Genomic DNA, 12173 nt, shown 5'->3' on the forward strand with positions numbered 1-12173 from the left:
TTACCAAGTTATTCCACGGACCTTGTTCTTGTTCCTAGTTACCTTGTTCCACGTTTTAAGCCTTGTTTCAAGTATCAAGTTATTTCCTAGCCTTGCTCAAGTTTATGGACTAAAGGACCTTGTCATCTCCCCTCACTTTGCCTGGCAAAGTGAGTGTTTCGGTTATTGGATTACAACTTTGGACCATAATATTTCTTATTGGACATTGCTTTTTTGGACTAATTTTGACCTTTCCTGAAAGGTCCGCTTCTGAACTAACTTTTACATTTGTTTTTATTAACCTTATATATTTCCTTAATAAAGATATTAGTTAGAATCTGGCCTCTGCGTATGGTTATTGGTGCTCTGTAGCCGGGGTCGTGACAGTTTGACTCCGCCACCCTAAGCACCAATTAACCTCGGCCAGAATGTCTACCGGAACCGTGCCCGGTGGGCAGCCACTGAGCTACACCATCAGCAAGGACGAAGTGGATCGCATCCGCGACAGACTCAACGCCCAGGATGGAGAAATAAAGGGCTTGCGGGAACGCGGAATCCGCCTCCCGGCCATGGCGTTGCCTACCAAGTTTACTGGAGAAGCTTCTAAGGTTCATGTTTTCCGTCGCCAATGTCAAGCTTATCTAGAGGCCCGTGATGCCGAGTTTCCCCAAGAAGACATCAAAGTGGCGTGGGTTTACAGTCTTCTAGACGGGCCAGCGGCCAATTGGGCGACGGCACTGTTCGACCAAGCCTCTCCACACCTAAGATCAGCGCAACACTTCTTGGACCACCTCAAGGAGACTTGGGGAATCGAGGACAATTTGGAGGCAGCCGGTCACAAACTCCGTCGCCTTTTCCAAGGAGACAGACCTATGTCTCAGTATATAGCCGAGTTCCGAGTGCTGGCCCACAACACCGGCTGGAACGATGTAGCCCTCAGAGGACAATTCCGGGAGGGTCTCAACATTGAAATGCTGGAAGAAATCTCCAAGGTGGATCCTCCCCAGACCCTCGAGGCACTCATTGATCAATGTTTACGGGCTGAAGTCATGATTGCCAACAGGAAACAGTGGGTTCGAGGCCAGGGCAGTAGAGCCGGGGCAAAACCCCCCGCTCCCGCCAGCGTTCAGCCACGTCCAGTGTGGAGACCCCCACCGCCAACCCCATACCCCAGAGGAGGCGAGGAGGTGCCGATGCAGTTGGGCAATGTGCGTCCCAGACTAGATGCCGCCGAGAAGGCCCGTCGTCAACGCTTAAACCTCTGTTGGTACTGCGGGAACGGGGGCCACTTCGCCAGAGAGTGCCCAGCCAAAGGGAAGCCTGCCGCCCGTCTTGCGGCGGCGTCCTCCACGGAGACGAAGGCGTCTGAGCCGACTGGCACACAGCCGGCGGGGGAAGCCAACGACCGGGTGTAGAGAGGCTCGCCAACCCGGTCAAAAAATCCATTCAAGAGCCGCCAACCGGGGTCCTGTTCCTTCTCGTGGTCACATTATGGTCAGCAAAAAGGGGACCCGTCATGATCCACGCCATGATAGACTCTGGAGCTACCAACAATTTCATTGATAGAGAGTATGCCGACTCTCTGGGATTACAATATCATGATTTCAAGAATGCCCGTGTGGTGCAAGCCATAGACGGCCGCCCCCTCAAGACGGGCCCCGTAAGTCAGTGGTCGGAACCCACCAGGATGTGGATAAGGGAACATATGGAAGAGATTTCCTTCTTTGTTACCGAGGTTCCCCATTTCCCTGTGATTTTGGGAATTCCATGGCTGACTCTCCACGACCCTAACATCTCCTGGTCCAACAGAGAACTGCAGTTTGCTTCACCGTACTGCCAAAACCATTGCCTCGTAGCCAAGGTCTGCCATGCCACAGACACCGAGCCCATCATCACCTTGCCAAAGAAGTACTCCGAGTATTGGGATGTATTCAATGAGAAAGAAGCCGAAAAATTACCCCCACATAGACCTTATGACTGTGCCATTGACTTGGTGGAGGGGGCCCCGATCCCGCGAGGGCATCTCTACTCCCTGACTGAACCAGAGCAAGAAGCTCTCAGGGAATTCATAGAGACAAACCTTCGCAAGGGATTCATCAGACCCTCTCAATCCCCAGCCGCCTCCCCAGTGATGTTTGTGAAGAAGAAGTCAGGGGAACTACGCTTGGTGGTGGACTACAGAGCATTGAACAATATCACCAAGCGGAACAGCTATCCCCTGCCCTTAATCTCGGATCTACTGGATCGGCTTCGAGGAGCCAAGGTTTACACCAAGCTGGATCTTCGGGGGGCTTACAACTTAGTTCGCATCAGGGAAGGGGACGAGTGGAAGACCGCCTTCCAGACCAAATTCGGATTATTCGAGTCCCGAGTTATGAATTTCGGTTTATGCGGAGCTCCCGCAACGTTCCAGCATTTTGTCAATGACATTTTTCAGGACTATCTAGACAGGTTCTTGATAATCTACCTGGACGATTTTTTGGTGTTTTCTAGATCACAATCAGAACATGAGAACCACGTCAAAATGGTGTTACAACGATTGCGGGATCATGGACTTTATGCCAAGCTGGAAAAATGCGCCTTTGATCTACAAGAGGTAGATTTCCTTGGTTACCGCATCTCGCCTCTAGGGCTTTCCATGGATCCAGCCAAGGTTTCAGCAGTATTGGAATGGCGGGCGCCAACTAACAAGAAAGAGGTGCAGCGTTTCTTGGGGTTCGCGAACTATTACCGCAAGTTCATTCCAGATTTTGCCCGCTGGTCCGACCCCATCACTAGCTGCATCCGTGGAAAGCAGCCTTTCCGCTGGACTGATCAAGCAGAGAAAGGGTTCCAGCAACTAAAGAAACTATTCACCTCCCAGCCAATTCTACAGCACCCAAATCCTGGAACCCCTTTTGTTGTGCAAGCGGACGCCTCTGATGTGGCAATTGGGGCTGTACTCTTACAACCGGTGGGAGATCACCTCCATCCCTGTGCCTTTTACTCTCGTCAACTAACCACACCAGAGAGGAATTACACCATTTGGGAAAAAGAACTACTGGCCATAAAGGCAGCCTTTGAAACTTGGAGACATTGGCTAGAAGGGGCCAAATTTCCTATTGAAGTCCACACTGATCATCGTAATCTAGAACATCTAAGAACTGCCCGCAAACTAAATCAGAGGCAGCAACGTTGGGCTTTATTCTTCGAACGTTTCGACTTCCAGATTCATTATGTGACCCCAGCCCAGACCAAGCAAGCAGACGCCCTGTCACGTAAACCGGAATACGCTGCAGGACGCAAGGAGACCTTTGAATCCCAACTATTACAACCCGGGAACTTTGCCACGCTCACAGTGGGGAACACCAAATCCATTCCCATTGGTTCAACTTCCTCTACTCCAGGACCCCTCTGTGCTCAAGAAATCAGGGCTAGTCAGCAAGCAGATGCCTGGGCGCAGGACCAACTTCGCCAAGGTCTGCATTTTCCCTTTTCGCTTAAGGATGGGCTGCTTTGCTATAGAAATCATGTTTATATCCCACCCGGACCGGGCAGGGAAAAAGCGCTTCGTCTGTGTCATGATTGCAAACCAGCAGGACACTTCGGACTATTTAAAACCATGCATCTGATCCTAAGGGATTTTTGGTGGCCCAAGATCCGCAAGGATGTGGAAAAATATGTCAACACCTGCCCAGTATGCCAGCGCTCCAAGATAAGAAGGGAGAAGCCCTCAGGGCTTTTACACCCCCTTCCTACCCCATCTCGCCCATGGGAAATAATTTCTGCGGATTTCATCACTGACCTACCACCTTCCTGTGGATTCACCACGATCTTAGTGGTGGTGGACCTTTTCACCAAGTTAGCCCATTTCATTCCCTGCGAAGGCCTCCCCACGGCCAAAGAGACTGCGGATCTATTCCTTCAACATGTTTTCAGACTACATGGATTGCCCAAGAGTTTAGTCACAGACCGTGGATCTCAATTCACCTCTCGTTTTTGGAAGGCACTACAAAAACTATTGGGCATAGACTCTCGCTTATCTTCAGCTCATCATCCCCAAACAGATGGGCAAACGGAGCGCACCAATGCCACTTTGGAGCAGTATCTTCGCTGTTATGTAAACTACCAACAGGACAATTGGGCTTCTCTGTTACCACTGTCTGAGTTTGCCTACAACAATGGAGTTCAAGCTTCTACAAAAGAAACGCCGTTCTTTGCAAACTACGGCTTCCATCCACGTTTCTTTCCCCCTGTCATTGAAACTTCAGAAGTTCCCGCAGCAGAGGATTGGCTGCAGGAACTCACAGCGGTGCAACAACTTTTGCTCCAGCAACTGGACCAAGCCAAGGAGGACTATAAACACCACGCTGACAAACACCGCCAGCCGGGCCCCGAAATCAAGGTAGGAGATCGGGTTTTTCTGTCCACTCGCTTTCTGCCCTCCCACCGCCCTTGCCGGAAGTTAGATGCCCGTTTCATTGGCCCCTATCCAGTGGTGGCGCAATTAAACCCCGTGACTTTCAAACTCCAACTTCCGCGTTCAATGCGCATTCACCCAGTGTTTCACCGTTCCCTGCTCCTTCCGGCGGATGGTGTGCGTCCTGATACAGACCAACCGGCCCCCCCTCCTGTTTTGATGAATGGGGAGGAGGAGTTCGAGGTTGAGGACATTTTGGATTCTCGCTTTCACCGCCGCCGCCTACAATATCTCATTGACTGGGTGGGTTTTGGCCCTGAGGAACGCTCTTGGGAAGACGCCTCCACAGTCCATGCTCCTGAGCTAACCCGTCGCTTTCATCAGACCTATCCCGCCAAGCCGCGACCTCGCGCCTCGGGGAGAGGGCCCCAGTTTGGGAGGGGCCTTGAGGAGGGGGATAGTGTGATGACCCATGGGCCTTGTAGTCCTGCTCAGGACATTGTAATTCCTGATGAAGATGAAAACTTGGGTTTTTTACCTTCCCAGTCTGAACTGGATTCCTCTCAGCCAGATCTTTCCCAGGCAGATCTGGGAACCTTGCACCTGCAAGAAAGTTGTCTCCCAGAAGTATGTCAAACAAGCCCAGAGCCTACTTCTCCCGTGTTCTTGCGCCGGGAGTTTTGTAAACAACAGAGAAGTTTGGAATCAGCTTCGCGCAGGAGTGCGAGGATTGCAGCTAAGAATGTAGCCAATTAAGACTGCTTCTCGTGAGAATCTTTAAGGAGTTTAACATCTGGTCTCAGAGTTTAGCTTTCGTTTCTGATTCCCAGAGAACTGCTTCGGTGGGAAAGTTAGACTCTATATAGGTGTTTTACCCGCGTAGTAACTTCGCGGAGTCAATTCGTCAGCCTACGGAGCGAGTTGTGTCTGGACAGCGCGCTCCGATTCAAGCCTCGCTCCTGCTCAAGCCTTGCCTTGCTATCCAGCCTTCGCCTTGCTTCCCAGCCTTTGTTTATCTACGGACTTTGCCTTGTTTCCCAGGACCAATCCTTGCCTTGTTCCACGGATTTTACCAAGTTATTCCACGGACCTTGTTCTTGTTCCTAGTTACCTTGTTCCACGTTTTAAGCCTTGTTTCAAGTATCAAGTTATTTCCTAGCCTTGCTCAAGTTTATGGACTAAAGGACCTTGTCATCTCCCCTCACTTTGCCTGGCAAAGTGAGTGTTTCGGTTATTGGATTACAACTTTGGACCATAATATTTCTTATTGGACATTGCTTTTTTGGACTAATTTTGACCTTTCCTGAAAGGTCCGCTTCTGAACTAACTTTTACATTTGTTTTTATTAACCTTATATATTTCCTTAATAAAGATATTAGTTAGAATCTGGCCTCTGCGTATGGTTATTGGTGCTCTGTAGCCGGGGTCGTGACAGATGGGGGTAGGACCAAGAGCAGGGCCTCCTCTGCAGACCACAGTGCCCATGTTGGTTTATATATGGAGATGCAGTTTTTTAAATAGTCTGGACCCAAATTGTTTAGGGCTTTATAGGTAATGACCAGCATTTTGTATTTAGCCCAGAAGAGGAATGGCAACAAGTGGAGCTGCCATAACATGGGAGTGGTTCTCTCCCTGAATAGAGCTCCTGTTAGTAATCTGGCTGCTGATCTCTAAACCAGTTGAAGCTTCTGAACTAGCTTCAAAGGCAGTCCCACATAGAGAGCATTGCAGTAGCCCAGATGAGATGTGACTAAGGCATGGGCAACCATGGCTAGATCTGGCATCTCAAGCCAGGCGCACAAGTTTTAGTTGTGTCAAGGTGCTCCTGGCCACCAGTGACACCTGGGTTTCCAGGGTCAGCAATGAGTCCAGGAGCACCCCCAGACTGTGAATCTGTGTTTTCAGGGGAAATGTGACCCTATTCAACACAAGCTGTGACCCCACACCCAGATCCACCTTCCGACTGACCAGGAGTACCTCTGTCTTGTCTGGATTTAATTTCAACTTATTAGCCCTCATCCAGTCCATTACTGATGACAGGCACCAGTTTAGGGGCAGGATGGCATCCTTGGCTTTGGGTGAAAAGGAGTAATAGAATTGGGTGTCATTGGCATAAATTTGACACCGAACTCCAAAACTCCAGATGATGTCTCCCAGCAGTTGTATGTAGATATCAAACAGCATGGGGAACAGGATGGCACCTGAGAGGCCCCCACAAGCCACATTCCAGAGGGTCAAACAGGAGTCCCCCAGCACCACCATTTGGGTTCATCCCTCCAGGAAGGATTAAAGCCACTGTAAAACCTCCTGGAGAGGTGAATCAGAAAGATTATGGTATCAAAGGCTGCTGAGAGGTCTAGGAGAACCAGCAGGGACACACTACCCCTGTCTAGCACTCTTCATAGATCATCCACTTCGTAGATCAAAATCTCTAAGGGACCAACAATGTAGAATAATAGGCTTGTAGCAGAGGAACAACATAGCAATCTTTTTGTCAGAAAACTAGAAATCAAGATAAGAATTCTCTTGTTGTCACATGCTAATATAATTAAAAATTTATAACAGTACAACTGCTTTTTAAATACTTGTTCAAGAAGAAGCTATCCACTACATCTTTGTTCCATGGTACAATGGCAGTGGGATATCACATGGGAATGGTCATTTCTTTTTTTAAGGAGGTGCAGTTTATATGTTGAATTTGGGTCTTCAGTCATCTGGTGTATCTAAGAGGTTGATGACTGAGATCCTACGTCAAGGAGATGAAATGTAACCTTATGCATGGATGTTATGATGATGCGTTAGGGAACATTGCCAAATGAATATGAAGCCAAATGTAAGATATGCATTTGCAACATTCAAAACATCAACATGGACAATGTATATGTATGTCCAATACACAACAGCAGCTCATTCGTAATGGCTACAGATCTTCAATTCTGCTTCCAAAAACTTCAACTGAATATGGCTCTTGTTCTAGGGTCAAAAGAATACCATCACATTGCAACATATAAACCCATGAAAATTATAATTCCATCATTCACAATCAGTTCACCAATAGTGAAGCCTGATAGAAGTTACAACTGAGCATCAGCTAGAGAGCCACATCTTCTCTATCCCAGCACATGATCACCTGAACAAATGTGTTTATCACAAGATGCTAGTCAGATACTGGAAAAATTACTTTTTTTGGACTAGGACTCTCCAAATCCCTCACATACCAACGACCATGATGGATGGTGATTTCTGAAAATTCTACTACATAAAAGCAACTTTTCCAAGATCTGTGAATAAAGTAAACAGAATACATTAAAAAGCTATCTGAAAATGTCCCTTTTCAATTTTATTCTTGGCTCTCATCCATCTCATTATTTTTCTTTCTGAAAATAAAGGAGTAGAAATGTTCAGCAAGAGAATAAAGAAGATATAATTTGTATAACAAACTGATTGTGACAGGAAGAAGACCTACTTGAGATGTTTTCCTAGTCCTCTGGAAATTCAATTGTGAGGGGAACAGACATCCTGTGTGAAGGGAACAAATAGTTTCAGATGACTTCAGATACAGGGTATTGTTTTATATGGAGACAGGGCTCATCATTGCCCATGGGTCCCATTCAGGCATAGAGAAGATCTGGCTCTCCAGATGATGCTCAGTTGTAACTTCTACCAGGCTTCACTATTGGTGAACTGATTGGGAATTATGGAATTATAAACCGATAATATTTTCATGGGTTTATATGTTGCAATATGTTGTTTATATGTTGTACTGGTGTAATATCCTTCTTTGTATCTACAGGACCAATCTGATAAAGAAAATTTGTCTAAATGAAGACATTCACTTTCCGACAAGAAGAAGAAAAAGAAAATAGCATAATTCAAATGGATGAGAGAACAGCTTATCTAAACTGGAAAATTAAAAGTGATTTATAAAATAATTTAGGAGGAAAATAAAAAATCAATGTACTGAATATCTTACCATAAATCAAAAAGTGCCTAGTTAATGCAGATTTTTAAGTAAGAGTATTGATCGTTAGAGTCTAATCAGCAGATTGCATAAAGGTTAATTCAGAAATGCACCAGAACATGGTTTGGAATAAATGAATTCAGTTTAAATGTATCAGTAAAATTATTTTTTGAGCTAATGGAGTGATAATTGAATTCTCTCTCTAATCTCTAACTGGGGATATAGTAACACCACAACATAATTACTTGTCTGGTTAAATACATTGTCCATCCACCCGTGTGTGTGTGTGTGTGTGTGTGTGTGTGTGTGTGTGTGTAATTTGCTTTTGGATTCATGCTGAGAATCTACCCGCTCCTCTTTATCATAATATAATTTTACAAAATGTAGCTTTCTTTCTTCATCAGATTAAATCAATTTGAAAAATTGAAGAGGCTTTTGGCTTTAGCTTTCCAATCATCTTTCATTGTTAACTGCTAACAAAAGCTGGAAGGCACAGTGGGGGCGGGCGGATTGGATAAATGCAAGGAAGGAAGGGAAATTCACCTTCCCTTCTATGAACTTTGAAGGCACTGACAATTTTTGAAAACACTGCCCCCCCCCTCACCAATGCTGCTTAGAAGAAGATGAGCTTAATTCAGCAAGATGAATTGTTCACATTTGAACATAAACTTTTCTAATTTGCACTTCCGTAACCACTGTGTGAAATGATAATCAGAGTTATTTGTGACACAAAGTTTCAGAAGTTTGGTATTACTTTAATTGCCGCAACTTCTTCCTACAGAAGACATATTATCCTCATCAGGTTTATTGATGTTCTTCCCCTTGCTGCTCCAGGTTGCATGTAAGCTCTCCCAATGCCAAACCTAGGTATTGAAAACATATTTGAAAATACAATAGACTTCAAGCAGCCAGAACTCTCAAGCAACATAAAAAGTAATACAAAGTAATATTTTAAATAAAAATGTAAAAACAAGTTTTCTAATACAGGAAAATCTGTTTGTTTCATACTATAAAACTGTCTTACATTAAGTTAAGTTTGTATTTATTTGCTTTTATTTATTTTATTTCAATATTAATATCAAGTCAACCCATAGTTTATGGTATGGTATAATATAAGGTATAGTATTAATTAAGCCTATTTTAATAGTATCTCTCAAGAAACCAGAAATACATTTATTTGGCATCTACCAATTCCCATAGGTGCTGGTTAACTGAGAGTCGGTCTACTATATAAAAAACCCCCATCAAAATAACATGGCAGTTGCGTAATCTTGACAAGAGTTAGTTGGACAAGAATCTTGTCATTTGGGACTTATTAGGATAGGCAGGCACATATTTTGTTTGCATTGTTTTGTTTGTTTATGTTTGCAGATAAAATAGCATTTTATGCACGTTTACTGTGCCAAAAATCCTAAAATTGGAAAATATGTTTATACAAAATCAACATGGGAACCAGATTTTTACTCTACAGATTTTCTTTTTGTTGTAGATATACTATTCATTTTGTTTGATCTGTTGATTATAATAAATTATTCAATTCAGTTGCACAAAAAACGAGGTTTCTTGTTCAGATTTTTTTTTTGTGGACAAAACAATCAGGTATGATATTTGCACAAAGAAAATACTGTATTGCAAATAGAGTGCCCATATACATTTACACTAAATCCTGTATGTAGAGGGTCTGTTCAGATGCTCTGACCCCATCTCACAAAAGAAACAGGTGTGGACCCCAGGCTATCCAGTTGGGGCAAAATCAGTTTGCCCCCCTGTATGATCACCCTCCCCTGACCTGTCATGCTCATTATGATGGTGCCACACTAGAGAGCTTCAGAAAACTGCTGGCCATTAGTGGATGGTTTTGCTAACATGAGAAAAGCCATTCATGTAACCAAAGAGTAGGGGGATTGTCCAGGTCCCTTTGCTATTGTCCAGCAATAGTCAGGAGCTCTCTGAAGCTCTCCACCCACCTTCTATAGTGACAGAGGATGACACTACTCAACCCATCCTTTTCTCCTTGTGCCACAAAGCCCTGGGAAAATGAGATGGCACCGTAGACCCATGTGGACCCTTTCACTTTGGAGCCAGCCCTGTCGTCCTCACTAATAATACAATGTGAATCTGAGTTGACCCATTTTATCTCGCATTATGGACTACAAACCTCTGAATGTCATCTGAACATCCAGGTTCAACTTCTGGTCCAATGCAGGGTTTGGGGCTAATGTAAACAATCAGGGTTTACAAATACTTTCTAACAGTTATAAATAAATTGCCAAAGCCATTAATTACTTCTTTTGAGAGAAAAATTAATGACAAATTACATCCCTAGTCACAACTCGTTTGGGAGTAGATTGCAATACTTGGATGGTTTGTGTACAGTGTGAAACACTTTGGCAGAAATAGCTGTAAACCCAAGAGTAGATAATATGCCATTCTTATATTAGCTGCCCCTTATCTGATGTAGTAATAAGACTTCTATAGGCCTGCTCCCATGACTATAGCAATAAAACCTTCTAAGACAGAAAGGTACTAGGGTTGTACACAGATCTGTTCTTCAAAATGGGCTCTGGCTGTTTCAGCTGAGCTCCTCCACCATTTTTTTTCCAGCCTGTGTGGTTGTCGAAAACGACTGCTTTCTGTTTCTTTTGGCTACACGTGGAGCACACAGAGGCAGCTATGTGCATGCACAGGGTTTCCCTGTGAGCCCTGCCTATTGAGCCAATCAAAATGAAAGAAAGCAATGACATATCTTTTAGTCAAACTGGACTTTCATTTTTCTGTTGTGAGCAGGCTTTCAAAAGAGACAGATCAGTGATCTAAATTCTCAGTGCTGCTTGAGGCTCTGCATGGCTTGGCTTACTTTTTGACTCAAATTGCAATAAATAAGCACTTTACTTTCTACACACTTAAGAAACTCCCACTGATGGTGCCCTTGACACTAGGCTCCCAAGCTCCAAATGTGGAGTAGAGGACATATCTTACAATTTCTTAAACCGCTATAAAAGGAGGAGGTAATGTATATCTTTTAAAAGAATAGCTAATGTTCCTTCAAGTGGTGTGACTCCCATTGAAATAAGTGTTTAAAAGGGATGCCTCCCTTCACTGAAAAGGTACTGAGGGCAAACAATCCCAGAAAGGGTAGTTTATTAAGTTTGATGCCTTTAACCCAGGTCTTATTGAAGGATATAATTATAAAATTTTATATTCTGCCCTATCTTCCTGAGGGGGTTATAAAGAGAAAGGATCCCAGAAAAGTCTGCTGCCTTTAATCCAGGTTTTATTGAAGGATATAGGGAGAAACAGTCTCAGAAAGAGTGGTTTCTTAAATCTGATGCCCTAAAAATGACAGAAGGGGAGCTTCATAAAGATCTTTCCAAATCTTTCAGCTGCCGGATTGAAAAACAGTTTTTTTTTTTCCTTGACTGAATTCAGGAGGCTCCCGAAAAATAGATCTGGGATTTCTACCCCAAAATCTGGATACCCAAAACAGAACAGGGTTTAACTGAATTGCACACCCCTGAAAGGTACATGCCTCAAACATACTACAAGTCTCAATATTACATTGGGTAAAGTAATGACAGTTATTGTGGTATCAAACTACTATATTTCCTTTGTGTATACATAATCAGAGTTAACCCACAACATTCATACTTTTTACAAGAAAATGAAATGCATCTGGTAAAAGAGAGGAATGTATTTTAGTGAAATAATATGCAGAAACACATTACTTAGGGGGAATAGCTTGTGAAAAATCATGGCTGGCATCCAGCTAGGCAGATACAGTATCATAAGCTAGACTTAAGACCTCGTAACTGTTTAGTATTCATATTTACGATC

Source organism: Anolis carolinensis, chromosome 2 (assembly GCF_035594765.1).
Source record: "Anolis carolinensis isolate JA03-04 chromosome 2, rAnoCar3.1.pri, whole genome shotgun sequence".
NCBI classification, from domain to species: domain Eukaryota; kingdom Metazoa; phylum Chordata; class Lepidosauria; order Squamata; family Dactyloidae; genus Anolis; species Anolis carolinensis.